The sequence below is a fragment of the Eumetopias jubatus genome, unplaced genomic scaffold (assembly GCF_037043125.1).
Source record: "Eumetopias jubatus isolate StellerSeaLion01/CBP00866 unplaced genomic scaffold, mEumJub1_p1.0 scaffold_8, whole genome shotgun sequence".
Lineage (NCBI taxonomy): Eukaryota > Metazoa > Chordata > Mammalia > Carnivora > Otariidae > Eumetopias > Eumetopias jubatus.
In genome coordinates, this window is record NW_028274814.1 from 9906078 (window position 1) to 9921391 (window position 15314).

General features: G+C 41.3%; 1 pseudogene; it reads left to right on the forward strand.

Moving 5' to 3' along the window:
* Positions 1-177: 177 nt before the first annotated feature.
* Positions 178-834, forward strand: LOC114204107 (chromobox protein homolog 3 pseudogene; annotated as a pseudogene).
* Positions 835-15314: the final 14480 nt, after the last annotated feature.

A 15314-nucleotide genomic window follows, 5' to 3' on the forward strand; every position in this document is an offset into this window, starting at 1 on the left:
GCATGCGTTTAGGGGGAGCCTCCGAAAAAGAACGGGGAGGAGCGTAAAGGACAGCCCAGGGAGAAAGTTCAAGTGCGAAGTTTCCCGACATCTCCGGCAGGTGGCGCCACAGGGTGACTCTAGAGAATAAAATCCTTTCCCTGAGAAGGCTGTGAAAATTGGCGGAATTTGGGATGTGGCTGGAGCTTGAGGTGCGCAGGGCCGGAGACGCCGCAGACCCGGGACCCGGAGCAGCTCGGAGGCGGTGAATAATAGCTCTTCAAGTCTGCAATAAAAAATGGCCTCCAATAAAACTACATTGCAAAAAATGGGAAAGAAACAAAATGGAAAGAGTAAAAAAGTAGAAGAGGCAGAGCCTGAAGAATTTGTGGTGGAAAAAGTACTGGACCGACGTGTACTGAATGGGAAGGTGGAGTATTTCCTGAAGTGGAAGGGATTTACAGATGCTGACAATACTTGGGAACCTGAAGAAAATTTAGATTGTCCAGAGTTAATTGAAGCATTTCTTAATTCTCAAAAAGCTGGTAAAGAAAAAGATGGTACAAAAAGAAAATCTTTATCTGACAGTGAATCTGATGATAGCAAATCAAAGAAGAAAAGAGATGCTGCTGATAATCCAAGAGGCTTTGCCAGAGGTCTTGATCCTGAACGAATAATTGGTGCCACGGACAGCAGTGGAGAATTAATGTTTCTCATGAAGTGGAAAGATTCAGATGAGGCAGACTTGGTGCTGGCAAAAGAGGCAAATATGAAGTGTCCTCAGATTGTAATTGCTTTTTATGAAGAGAGACTAACTTGGCATTCTTGTCCAGAAGATGAAGCTCAATAATTGTTTGCATTATTTTATATATATATATATATATATATATATATATAAAATCCGGGTCTTTGTTTTTTGATTTATTAGTGTGAAGAAATAACATTCTAATGAAAATCAAGTTCGATATGTTTGTTTTGAAGTAGTATTGGGGGAGTTGTTGGGGTTTTTTTGCATCTATAGCACTGGTTACTTTGAACAAATAAAAGCTTTCTGTAGTTGCTTCCTTTATCAGAAAAAAAGTATTTGAGACCATGGTATATTATCCCCCTGCATTAGAGAACACCTTTTCTAAATGTTGGGGGAAATCTTCATAGTCGTTACTCAGTCAGAATTTGTGTTTAACTCCTATATGCCTAAGGACCATTCTGGATTTTTTGTTTATTTAGGGGGTTTTTGTGTGTATACTTAAAATACATACATAAATGCTTTTTGTTTTTTAACATTCACCAAAACAAAAACAGCATTTATAACCATGGATAAGCCCGTGTTTCCGGAATGCTATCATTTTCAGCAACTTAAGAAATTAATCACTTAAAGTTAAACTGAAGTTTTTCCTGAAGCCTTAACCTTTCAGATTTTTAAATTGGACAATTTAAAAGCAGCCATATCAGAATCCGTATTCATATCTACAGTCATAAATGCAAGTTCACTTGCAAGATCCCTGAAAGGAAAATTTTATCACCACCGACAACCTCCCCACCCAAATGACAAAACTAGACAAGTCCTGGTGTGTTTTAATTAGGTAAGCAAAACTTAGTTAAATGGACATTTAAAGGTTCCTTCTAGTGAACCATTCCTTTTCAAGAAGTTGAAATCTCTGTGCTGTATTGACTAAAAGGTCATGATTCATGGAATGTCTAAGACTTTGTTCATGGAAACCTAATCATAATCAGATGGTTAGAGATGTTGGCAATTTAGCACCTGTTGGAATAAATGGGTGAACAGACTTTTATAATCCAAATTCTTAACCTGCATGTATTTTCTTTACCCCAACTCGTTCCTGACATGGAGGCTCAGTCTTCTCAGTATTTGAGTTACTGGTTCAGCAGAAACCAGGAAAAACAGTAACTTTGTAGTCAGAATGTTATCCAACTGTATATTGTTTACTTTATTGTAAATAAACATATGGTAAACAGTGGTCAATAAATAGTTTTATATTCCTTTAAAAAAAAAAGAAAATTGGCAGAATTTGCTTGATTAGGAAATGTCAGTGAGTTAGAGATACCAATTCTGATACGGGATTAAAAAGGGCTAGAATATGAAGAAATCCAAATCTTTACTTCCTCTTCTCAGACATAATGCGACTCAGGCTTTACTTTCTAAACTTCCTCCACCCTCAATTTTTTCATTTAAAGTTTAGCACACAGGGCGCCTGGGTGGCTCAGTTGGTTGGGCGACTGCCTTTGGCTCAGGTCATGATCCTGGAGTCCCGGGATCGAGTCCCGCATCGGGCTCCCCACTCAGCAGGGAGTCTGCTTCTCCCTCTGACCCTCTTCCCTCTCGTGCTGTCTATCTCATTCTCTCTCTCTCAAATAAATCAATAAAATCTTTAAAAAAATAAAATTTAGCAAACATTTATCATTGCCAGCTCTGTACCAAGCAATGTACTACACACTGGTGGTATGAGTTGAAGAATGATACTCCGTACCTGTAAAGATTCACAATTTAAAAATAAATACACATAATTTCAGTGTTATCCCATCCTAATCGCTTTTTCTTTGTCTCTTCTTTGCAAATAACTCCCTACAGTTTTGAAGTTAGGTACGCATTATCTAGGTTGCAAAAAATCATTTGGTTGTCTTTTTTTATCAACCGCTTTATAATAGTGTAAAAGGCCCTATATCTCAAGATTTTCGTTTCAACAAGAACATTAAATGCTTTTGATATAATGAGTTATGAATAGTGGTGTCCAATGGCCAAAAAGCAAACTAATTTAAAAATCATTTAAAAATCCATATTTCATCTCTCCACTAAGTCATTTCAAATCACAATAACTATAGGGATAATAACATGACCCAATCACATATTTAAAAATTGACCCATCAATAGGTATTTATTGAATATTATCTTTACTAGAGGCCATAAAATTTTCAACCTGTAAAAGGAAAACTGTGAGCCTCCCACATGAGAAAACTACCCCTAGCCACCAGATTCCCAGATCCATAAATCAATAAACAGCTTACTCTCCATAATTGTCTGGAATAGACATAATAGTCTTTCTTTAATATTTTCATTAATCCAAGCATTATTTCATCCAAGTTCTTGAAATGTGATATATTTGGTGCCCAAATGGGGTGTCTTCTCTCGATCAGATGGGGGCCCCCAAATGTGGGGCCACAGTTGGGTGGAAGCCACTAGCACCAGCAGTTAAAGAATTCACGTGAAGCAGAATAAAGGAAATAGAAGGTTATTGAATCCACCGCAAGGGGCCAGGGGCAGGACAGCAGAGAGGCTGTCTGCAAGGCGGCAGTGGGTGGGGGCTGTGTTTAAAGGGGGAAGATGAGGAGGTATGGCAACATATGGAATGTTCCCTTTTTTGGGGAACTGTGCCCAGTTGTAAGAAGCCCATTGGTTAGTTAGGGCTATGGATATTTTGAGGTGGGTCCCCTGATGGGCTTGTCTGTATTTCGCCAGGTGGTCGATGTGCCCTTTCTACATTCCATTGCTCAAGCCTGTTTGCCTAAAAACAGCCTTTACATTAAATACTTTTTTTTGAATGTGATATATTCTTAAATTTGGTCTCCACAGGAGCCAGAATTAACTACAGACATCACTAAGCTTGCTTACATCCATATTTGACACCTTTCTTTCTTTTTTAGTTTTGTTTTTGTTTTGTTTTGTTTTTTGTTTTAGTAATCTCTATACCCAATGTGGGGCTCCAGGTCAGGACCCTGAGATCGAGGGTCACATGCTCTTCTGACTGTGCCAGCTGGGTGCCCCCATATATTGATACCTTTCGACAACACTGGGGAGGTAAATAAACAGTTGCCCCTGCTTTTCAAAGTATTACAAGATTTCTTTCATGCCCACAACTCTGAGAGATAAATGACCTAAAGATTTGTTTCTATCTTTACCAAATAAGACAGCAAGGGATTTAACTAAGAACATTGAAAATAATAAAGTTCTCTGACTTCTAGATCAGTGCTCTTTCCTACAATTCAGTTAAATCTGTCTGTTCAAATACTTGTGATTCATATAAAATCCATTCAAAGCAGTTATCCCTCATACCTCCAAGTTAATTGAGTTGAATATGCTATCCTTTGTATTTTTACTTAAAAAATAGTTTGATAATTATAGTCTGTAAGCAGACAAGGTTTCTTTTTTTTTTAAGATTTTATTTATTTATTCGAGAGAGAGAGAGTGAGCAAGAGAGAGAGAGAGAAAGCACCAGCCAGGGGAGGGGCAGAGAAGGAGACTCCCCGCTGAGCAGGGAGTCTGGGATCATGACCAGTCTGGGATCACGACCTGAGCCGAAGGCAGACACCTAACTGACTGAGCCACCAGGTGCCCCCAGGCAATATTTCTTAGTTTAAAACCAAACGGTGTCAACTACACTTCAACTTAAAAAAGGGGATTTGTGGGGATAAAACTGTAAAACCCAGCACCATACGGTACCCATGGGCTTTCAACACAACTCAAAATAAGAAATATTCTATACAACATGACCCAGAACATAGATATATATATACTTGCTGGTATAAAGGTTTTACAAAACTAAATATGATATACTCTGATATTTCCTGTTCTATTTCATTTCACATAATGCTGATAAGGACCACTGAATTGATTTCATGACCCATGGTTTGAACACCATTTTTCCCCTCTCACTGAATTAAGCAAATATGACTCTATACCATAAGCATATGTTACTATGATAAATTTATGTTGTTATAAACTTAAAAAGTCAGTTATTAACAGACAAACCAGAAAAATATCCATATTCAAAGATTTAATAGAGTAAAATTTAGCTGAAGGATCTAAATTTCTGTACCAAACCAGCTTCCCTTGTACAACCCTATTCAAAATCCTCATAGGTTTGTAAAAATTGACAAGGTGGTTCTAAAACTTGTTTGGAAATGCAAAGACCCTAGTAGAGCCAAAACAATACTAAAGTAGAAGAATGAAGTTAGAGGATACATGCTACCAAATTTCAAGATTTACCATAAAGCTACAGAAATTAAGACAATATGAACCTGATGTAAGAACAGACACAAATAGGGCACCTGGGTGGCTGAGTCATTAAGTGTCTGTCTTCGGCTCAGGTCACGAGCCCAGGGTCCCAGGATCGAGCCCCGCATCAGGCTCCCTGCTCGGCGGGAAGCCTGCTTCTCCCTCTCCCACTCCCCCCTGCTTGTTGTGTTCCTGCTCACACTGTGTCTCTCTCCGTCAAATAAATAAATAAAATCTTTTAAAAAAGAAAAGAACAGACACAAATATATGCATAAATTGGATTGATGACAAAAGTGCCAGTGCAATTCAAGGAGGGAAAGGATTCTTTTTTCTCAGTAAATGTGCTGGAGCCATTGGACATTTGTTTTTTGTTCTTGTTATTGTTTTTTGTTGTTGTTTTTTTTAATGAACATTGAACCTACCTCACAACATACTCCAAAATTTATTCATATTCAGAATATATCACAGGTCCAAATGTAAAAGGTAAAGCAATAAAGCTTCTTTTTTTAATTAAAGATTATTTTTTAAAGATTTTATTTATTTATTTATTTGACAGAGAGACACACAATGAGAGAGGGAACACAAGCAGGGGGAGTGGGAGAGGGAGAAGAGGCTTCCCACTGAGCAGGGAGCCCGATGCGAGGCTTGATCCCAGGACCCTGGGATCGTGACCTGAGCCGAAGGCAGACGCTTAACAACTGAGCCACCCAGGTGCCCCTTAATTAAAGATTTTATTTATTTATTCATCAGAGAGAGAGAGAGCACAAGCAGGGGGAGCAGCAGGCTCCCCACTGAGCAAGGAGCCCAACTCGGGACTAGATCCCAGGACCCCGGGATCCTAACCCAAGCGGAAGGCAGACGCTCAAACCAACTGAGCCACCCAGGCATCCCAGCAATAAAGCTTCTGCAAGGAAATATCAAATAACTTCACAAGTGTGGGGTAGGCAAAGATTTCTTAAACAGGATACAGTAAGCACTGAAAAATAAAGAAAAAATGGAAAAACTGCTTTTTAGTGAAGTGTGAAGGTGAGACATTACATTCATTTCCAAAGCTGCTGTTACAAATTACAACAAATTTAGTGACATAAAGCAACACTAATTTATTATCTTCGCAGCTCTGGAGGTCAGAACAGTCAGCTAAAATTAAGGTGTCGATAGGGCTTTGTTCCTTCTGGAGACTCCAGAGAATATGTTTCCTTGCTTTTCCAGGTTCTAGAAGCTACCTGCATTGTTTGGCTCATGGCTCCTTCTTCCACCTTCAAATCAGCAGCAGAGTGTCTTCAAATCTCTGACTTTCCTTCTATAAACACATTCTTCCTCTCTGACTCTGACCATCATTCTTCCTTATAAGGACCCTGTGACTACATACATCCCAGATGGATAATCCAGGATAATCTCCCCAGCTCAAGATCCTTAACTTGATTATGAGCCAAAGTCCTTTTTACCATATAACGTAATATACTCATAGTTTCCAGGGATTTCCAGGGATACGGGGCGCCTGGGTGGCTCAGTCCGTTAAGCATCTGCCTTCGGCTCAGGTCATGATCCCAGGGTCCTGAGATCAAGTTCTATATCGGCTCCCTGCTCTGCAGGGAGTCTGCTTCTCCCTCTCCCTCTGCCCTTCCCCCCCACTTGTACTCTCTCTCTCAATCTCAAATAAATAAATAACATCTTAAAAAAATACTAGTAAGAAAGTGAAAAGATAAACCACAACATATACATTTGACAGAGGACTCATACCCAGGATATAAACTTTTTTTATTATTATGTTATGTTAATCACCATACATTACATCATTAGTTTTTGATGTAGTGTTCCATGATTCATTGTTTGTGTATAACACCCAGTGCTCCATGCAGAACGTGCCCTCCTTAATACTCATCACCAGGCTAACCCATCCCCCCACCCCCCCCCAGGATATAATTCTTAAAAATTCCTCCAAGTCAATTAAAAAAAAAACAATTCAATAAAAAATGGACAAAAGAAGACAACTACATTTCACAAAAGGCCAATACATATAGGAAAAGGTACTCAACTCATTATTCATCAAGGAAAGGCAAATTAAAGCCACACTGGGGGCGCCTGGGTGGCTCAGTCCATTCGTGTCTGCCTTCTGCTCAGGTCACGGTCTCAGGATCCTGGGATCCAGCCGGTGTGGGGCTCCCTGCTCAGTCGGAAGTCTACTTCTCCCTCTCCCTCTCCCTCTGCAGCGCCCCCTCCAAACTCATGTGCACACACTCCCTCTCTCTCAAACAAGTAAATAAAATCTTTGAAATAAATAAATAAGGCCATTCTAAGATAACACTGCACTCCACCAAGATGTAGTGTAAATTTTTTTTAATTTTATTTATTTACTTACTTAGAACGCGCTTGCGAGCATGTGCACACGTGTGCCCAAGCTGGAGCTGGGGGAGGGGCAGAGGGAAAGGGAGAAAGAATCCTAAGCAGCTCTGCCCTGAGCCAGGACCCTCACACGGAGCCGGATCTCATGACCCTAAGATCATGACCTGAGAGTAAATCAAAAGCCCCATACTTGGGGCGCCTGGCTGGCTCAGTCGTTAAGGTTCTGCCTTCGGCTCAGGTCATGATCCCAGCGTCCTGGGATCAAGCCCCGCGTCGGGCTCCCTGATCAGCGGAAAGCCTGCTTCTCCCTCTCCCTCTCCCACTCCCCCTGCTTGTGTTCCCTCTCTCGCTGTGTCTCTCTCTGTCAAGTACATAAAAAAAAAAAAAAAAAAAAAAAAGCCCCATACTTAATGGACGGAGCGGCCCAGGAGCCCTGTAGTGTAAATTTTGTTTTTGTTTTTCTTAAGATTTTATTTATTTGAGAGAGAGAGAGAAATAGCCACAGAGATAGCAAGAGAGAGCACGAGCAGGGAGGAGAGGGAGAAGCGGACTACCCGCTGAGCAGGGAGCCCGATGCAGGGCTCAAGGCGGGGCTTCATCCCAGGACCCTGGGATCGTGACCTGGGCCGAAGGCAGACGCTTAACCCACTAAGCCACCCAGGCGCCCTGCAGTGTAAATTTTAAAAGACTGCACTACACACCCATTAGAATAGCTAAAACAAAATATCCTGACAATAGCAGACAATAGAATGAAGAATGATTGGACTCTCATACCTTACTAGCGGCAAACTGCTACAGCCCCTTTGGAAAGCAGTCTTCACAGTTTCTTATAAAGCCAAATATATACCTAATATATAACCTAGCAATCCTGCTTGTAGGTATTTACCCCAGAGAAATGAAAATGTATGTTCACACAAAAGCCACTGTTTGAATGTTTACAGTAGCTATATACACAATCATTAAAAGCTGGGAACAACACAAATGTCCTTCAACCAGCTATGGATAAACAAACAATAGAATACTATTCCGCAATAAAATGTAATAAACTATATATGCATACAAAGTCATGGGTGAATCTCAAATGCAATTTGCTAAGTGAAAGAAGACATACACACACACACCTACGTATTGTATTATTTCATTTATATGAAATTTTAGAAAAGGCAAAACTCCCGTGATAAAAATTAGATCAGACTTTGCCAGAGGCCAAATTCCAAACAGACACAAATAAACTTTTAGAGGTGATGGAAATGTTCTAGATCATGATTGTAGTGAGGGTTACATGACTAAATACACTTCTCAACCTTTATTGAATTGCACACTTACAATCAGTGAGTTTTATTGTAACTGAAGTATATCTAACTGAAGCTGACCCCAAAGAAAGTACAAGCAGAAGAAAAATCCCTTGCTTCAAATATTAAAGAACAGGGAAAACATTACATATTTTTGTTAGCTTTGATACAGGATAAAAAATCATCCAACCCAGAAAGATAGGAGACAACTTGTTTTTCCAAGTTATAAAGGTGACTAAATGGTGGAGAGTTAACATTAAAAATTGCAAGCAGACATGATGACACTAAGTTATGAACATCATGAAAACTTTTGGGTCCAGTTTCCCTCCCACAATGTACACTTTTATGCTATTTACTGATTTAGCGTATTTCTTATTTTTTAAGAGTTTTGGGGTTCGTTTTGTTTTGTTTTGTTTTGTTTTAAAGATTCTATTCATTGGGACGCCTGGGTGGCTCAGGTGGTTGAGCCTTCGGCTCAGGTCATGACCCTGGAGTCCCGGGATGGAGCCCCACATCAGGGAGTCTGCTTCTGCTTCTCCCTCTGACCCTCCTCCCTCTCAGGCTCTCTCTCTCTCTCTCAAATAAATAAATAAAATCTTTAAAAAAAAGATTCTATTCATTTATTTGTCAGAGAGAGAGTGAGCACAATCGGGGGAGCGGCAGGCAGAGGGAGAAGTAGGCTCCCCGCTGAGCAAGAAGCCCAACTCAGGACTCCATCCCAGGGCCCTGGGATCATGACCTGAGCCAAAGGCAGATGCTTAAACAACTGAGCCACCCAGGCGTCCCTGATTTAGTATTTTTCTGTGGGTTTTGTTTGAATACATTAAAATGAAATGTCTTTCAAAGAAATCCCAACAGAATAAAGAGTTAAGAGTGTTTATATTAAACCACATGGTGTATACTGAAGGCTCAAGCTGAAAATCAGACCTTATATATTTCATTTCGTGGATGTCTAGTCAAGATAATCAATTTGGTCATGAAAAACAATTTGTAATTGCAAATTCTGCACATATGCATGGGGATAAATGGAAATTTCATACATTCAACTTTGAAATAGCAGATTGCTGATAATCATAAAGACCTTACTTCAGAGGGGTTAAGAGATGTGCCAGGAAAGAATAATTTGGACTCTCTTGGTACAAGATTGCTTCTCGTGTTTTCTGGAATACAAGTGATACTGCCTACTTAGTGAACGTCAGACATCTGCACAGTTAATTCACAATATTGCATCCCAGGATCCTAAATTAGAATTGTGTGGTCAACAAACCAGAATATAGCCTAGAAATGTGGTATAATGGAAGGAAACCAGGAGTCAGGCAACCAGGCTTCTTCCCCCACCATCCCTCCTGTCTCCAGCCACGACCACTATGTGACATGATCACATTCTCTACCAAAAAAAGTGTGTGTGTGTGTGTGTGTGTGTGCGTGCGCGCGCGTGCACGCGCACGCGTGCGTGCTAGTCTGCTCAGGCTGCCAAAACAAAATGCCACACATTGAGTGGCTTAAACAACAAATTTTATTTTCTTACACTTCTGCAGGCTAGAAGTCCAAGATCAAAGTGTCAGCAGATTTTGTGTCTCCCAAAGCCCCTCTCCTTGGCTTGCAGATGGTCATCTTCTCATTATGTCCTCATGTGGGACCTTTTCCCTGGTGTCGATGTCCTAATCTCGTCCTTTTTTTTTAATATTTATTTGAGAGAGAGAGGGAAAGGGAGCAGGGGGAGAGGAGAGAGAGAATCCCAAGCAGACTCCAGGTTGAGTGTGGAGCCCAGAGCGGGGCTCTATCCCATGACCCATAAGATCACCACGTGAGCCAAGACCAAGAGTCAGGACACTTAACCAACTGAGCCACCCTGGAACCCCCTAATCTTGTCTCTTGATAAGGACACCAGTCATACTAGATTAGGGTCATAGCTTATGACCTCATTTCATCTTAATTACCTAGTTAAAGGCCCTATCTAGGGGTGCCTGGGTGGCTCAGTCGGGGTTAAGCATCTGCTTTTGGCTCAGGTCATGATCCCAGGGTCCTGGGATTGAGCCCCAAGTCAGGCTCCCTGCTCAGTAAGCCTGCTTCTCCCTCTCCCTCTGCCTGCAGCTCCCCCTGCTTGGGCTCGCTCTCTCTCTCTCTCTCTGTCTGTCAAATAAATAAATAAAACCTTAAGAAAAAATAAATAAAGGCCCTATCTCCAAATACATTCACATTTAAGGTACTTGAGGTTAGGATTTCAATATATGGACTTTGCAGGGGACATAATTCAGTTCATTACAGGTCATTCTAGGATTAACTGACATCCCAGGATTCTACAACCCTCCATTATCACCTCTCTGCTTCTTTTCAAACTAACAATACCATCCCGGAATCCTCAGAGAAGGAGGGTGAATAGAATGCTCTGTTTAAACAGTTTAGCAAGGCCCACACAAGATAGGAGGATTTTAGGAGATAGAATGAATTGTAAACCCTCCTTCAAATTTTATTATAATTGGTTGTAGAAATTCTTTTACACAGAGTCATCATATTTGTAGCACGCCAGACCCACAGGCTAGTTTTCGGGCAGGTCTGATTATTCCTTTAACGTGAGGGAAAGTCCTACCTTAGACACGTTAAGTCAAGCCACTTCACAGTGGCAGTGTCATTTTATTTTATTTTTTTAAAGATTCTATTTATTTATTTGAGAGACAGAGACAGAGAAAGAGAGAAAAGCAGACTTCCTACTGAGCGGAGAGCCCAACATGGGGCTCGATCCCAGGACGCTGAGATTATGACCTGAGCCAAAGGCAGACGCTTAACCAACTGAGCCACCCAGGCGCCCCGCCAGTCTTATTTTAGAGTGGAACAAGCTGTTATCATGAAATAATTAAAAATTAGCAGTGGCTAAAAACGCAAAGTTCCTGGAGTCCTGTGGGGAAAAATATACCCTTTAAGTGCAATCTCATGTTGTTTTTTCTTCTTTCCCAGAAGCTGTAATATTTCCAGCATGGCTTGAATGTATTAATCACTTGTTAATTTTGGAAGCTGCTGAATCAACACAACCTCCTCCACCTCTCATTTTCAACTTCAGTAAGACGCTGCGGGCCTTGGTGACAACAGAACTGTCCCCAGAACCGTTGACCCTGCCAACAACAACAAGTACCTCACTCTTTCTTTTTTTTTTTTTAAAAGATTTATTTATTCATTTGACAGAGAGAGACACAGCGAGAGAGGGAACACAAGCAGGGGGAGTGGGAGAGGGAGAGGGAGAAGCAGGCTTCCTGCCGAGCAGGGAGCCCGATGCGGGGCTCGATCCCAGGACGCTGGGATCATGACCTGAGCCGAAGGCAGATGCCTAACGACCGAGCCACGCAGGCGCCCCACGTATCTCAATCTTTGAACCTAGCTGAGAACTGGATAATCGTGGCCCTTCCCTGAACTTTGTCCTCCAACCATTCCAGTGGTTTTATAAATCCCTTAGTGCTGGAAATATCTAGAATGATTTCTCTTTTCCCTACAAATGAACAAAATAATATTTAAAAAGCTCTAAAGACAAATGGCAGCCCATGTAAAGTTAGTATATCTTTAGTTGGAAGTTACAGAAAACAAAACCCGAGGTAGCATAAGAAAGAAAAAGACAAAAGGGGAAAAGAGAAAAAGAAAAAATAAGTTCTCACTACGAGAATTCAGGCTCACTCACAGCACTCAAAACTTCCAATGCAGTCAGTCCTAAGAAAATACTTGTGCAAGTCATTGGGAAGGGCATCAGGAACCCAGGCAAGTATTCTCATTTAGTGCCCTGTATCTTTGCAAAGGTTTTGTTTTGTTTTTGCTACCCTTTGTAAATGGCGGAGATCAAGGCAAATTTGTGTCCCCAGTTTTTCATCTCCACCATTCAAGAAGCCAATCCTCCTCTCAAATCCCTCCGTTCCACATCCACATTCCTCAAAAAGAAAATCTGGTAAGAGCATTAGCACTGACAGCAATGCCCTGAGATTGGTGTGGGAAGTTTCCAGAGAGAGTAGATAATCAAAGGAAATAGAGTTTCAGGTGTTCACTGCAAGTGGGGAAACTTTTACAATACATATCTATGTGGCCTGGGTGCTACCTGTGTCATTGTGCAAGTTACTCATACACAAGAACATCTGGTTTCTCCCCAGGAGTTTATGCTGTTCCTGTTTGTTGTTGTCGTTTGTTTGTTTAATGACTTCTCCAAGCTAGTTCTGTAATGTCTGTATTCTTTGTCATTTGTAGCCACTGAGCTCACGGTCTCCTGGGCACAGGCACAACTCTGCATGGATTTGTGGTATTCTGGATTTCCAAAAATATACGTTGCGGTTTTTCAAAACCCTCTCTGGACATCTCATTCTCCAGATTTTCCTTAAAAAATTTTTTTCAAACTCTGTTTTCCCTATTATGGCCGCCACAGCCACTGCAATGGTAAGCAGTTAAAAGTGGTTTTCAACAAATACATAGGATTGTTGGTGCTAAGTGAGTTCTGAGTCAAGTGAAAGCTAAGTCCTGAGAATGGGGCTTTTCCAGGGAGCTGCCAGCAAGGTCAAATAGCAGTAATTCTCTGGGCATCGGACTTTTGGGGGCTTTCCCAACCTGTTCTTCCCCATCCAGAGGCTGCTAGGATGATGCTTTCCAAAGCACTATGATTGTAAGACAGTTTGTCTTCCAGGCGACTGCAGAGCTAGGGAGAGAGGGATGGAAATAAGGCAAGTTCAAACAACACAAAGCTTACTGTTTTTACTGAGATTTAGCTGTTTTTCTTTTTCTTTTAAGATTTATTATTTGGGGCGCCGGGGTAGCTCAGATGGTTGAGCATCTGCCTTCGGATTAGTTCATGATCTCAGAGTCCTGGGATCGAGCCCCAAGTCAGGCTCCCTGCTCAGTGGGGAGTCTGCTTCTCCCTCTCCTTCTGCCACTGCCCCTGCTTGTGCTCTCTCTCTCTCAAATAAATAATAGATTGTATTTATTTATTTGAGAGAGAGCACACACAAGAGGGGGGAGGGGCAGGGAGAGAGAGAGAGAGAGAGAGAGAGAGAATCTCAAGCCAACTCCCACTGAGCCCAAGCCAGAAGCCTGACTTGGGGTTCAAGATCATGACCTGAGCCAAAATCAAGAACCTGAGGCTTAACCGACTGAGCCATCCAGGCGCCCCTCAGCTTTTTCCTTGAACCAATGCTCCTTTATTTCCACAGTTAATTTTTTTTAAGATTTTATTTATTTATTTAATTGACAGAGAGAGAGAGAGAGAGAGAGAGAGACAGCGAGAGAAGGAACACAAACAGGGGGAAGGGGAGAAGCAGGCTTCTGGCCGAGCAGGGAGCCCGACGCGGGGCTCGATCCCAGGACCCTGGGATCATGACCTGAGCCGAAGGCAGTCGCTTAACCAACTGAGCCACCCAGGCGCCCCTCCACAGTTAATTCTTTTTTAAAGATTTTATTTATTTTGGGGTGCCTGGGTGGCTCAATTGGTTAAGCATCTGTCTTCGGCTCAGGTCATGATGCCAGGGTCCTGGGATCGAACCCCCGCATCTGGCTCCCTGCTCAGTGGGGAAGGCTGCTTTTCCCCTCTCCCCCTGCTGCTCCCCCTGCTCCGGCTTTCTCTTGAGCTCTCTCCCACTATCTGTTGAATGGAGAAATAAAATCTTAAGAAAAAAAAAAAGCAACTGCAAACGCAAGAAAACTAGAAGTGACCACACATGCCCAGGGAAAGGCTCTGAAAGGACTTGAGAAGAATTTTAGTTTTACCTCAGGCTGATCCTCCCACAGACAGCCTACAACAATCAACAAACCCTAACAATAAACAAAAGCAATAACAAAAAACAGGAAACCCTGGGGACAGGGGAGAATCTGATATCCAGATATCTGATATCCAATGATTACCACATTATTAGATTCAAATGCCCAGTATTCCACAACAACAACCAAAAAATCACATGGCATACAAAAAACAGTAAATATGGACCAATGAAAAAAACAAAACAATAGCAAATATCACTCATAAAGATCTAATTAATGGCACATATACTAGAAAAAGATGTTAAAACAACTGTTTTTAAAGATGCTCAAAGAACTAAAGAAGGATGTGGAGAAAGTTAAGAAAGCATTGTGTGAACAAAATGAAAATATCAGTAAAGAAACAGAAAATCTAAAAAGAAACCAAAAACAACTCATTTGCATTTGCCTACTAGTTAATGATGTTAAGGATCATTTAATGTACTTATTGTCCATTTTCATATCTTTTTTAGAGAACTCTATTCAAGCTTTTTGCCCATATTAAAATCTGATTGTTTTTTTGTTGTTGGGTTGTGGGAACTAGTATTTCAAATCAGGGGGAGAAGATGGATTGTTCAATAATGGAGGGCAACTGGGTAAAATTCTATAAAAAATTTAAAAATTGTCAGGCGCCTGGGTGGCTCAGATGGTTAAGCGTCTGCCGTCGGCTCAGGTCATGGTCCCGGGGTCCTGGGATCGAGTCCTGCATCGGGCTCCCTGCTCCTTGGGAGCCTGCTTCTCCCTCTGCTTCTCTCTCTCTCTCTCTCTCTCCCTCTGTCTCTCATGAATAAAAAAATAAAATCTTAAAAAAAATTTAAAAATTGTCACAACTTTCCATGTTTGTTTCTTAAAGGGAAATAAAATATTTGGATGAAAATGCAGACCTTTTATGCACCGTAACCAGTCCCTCTACCCATCAAGGCAATCACTAGCAT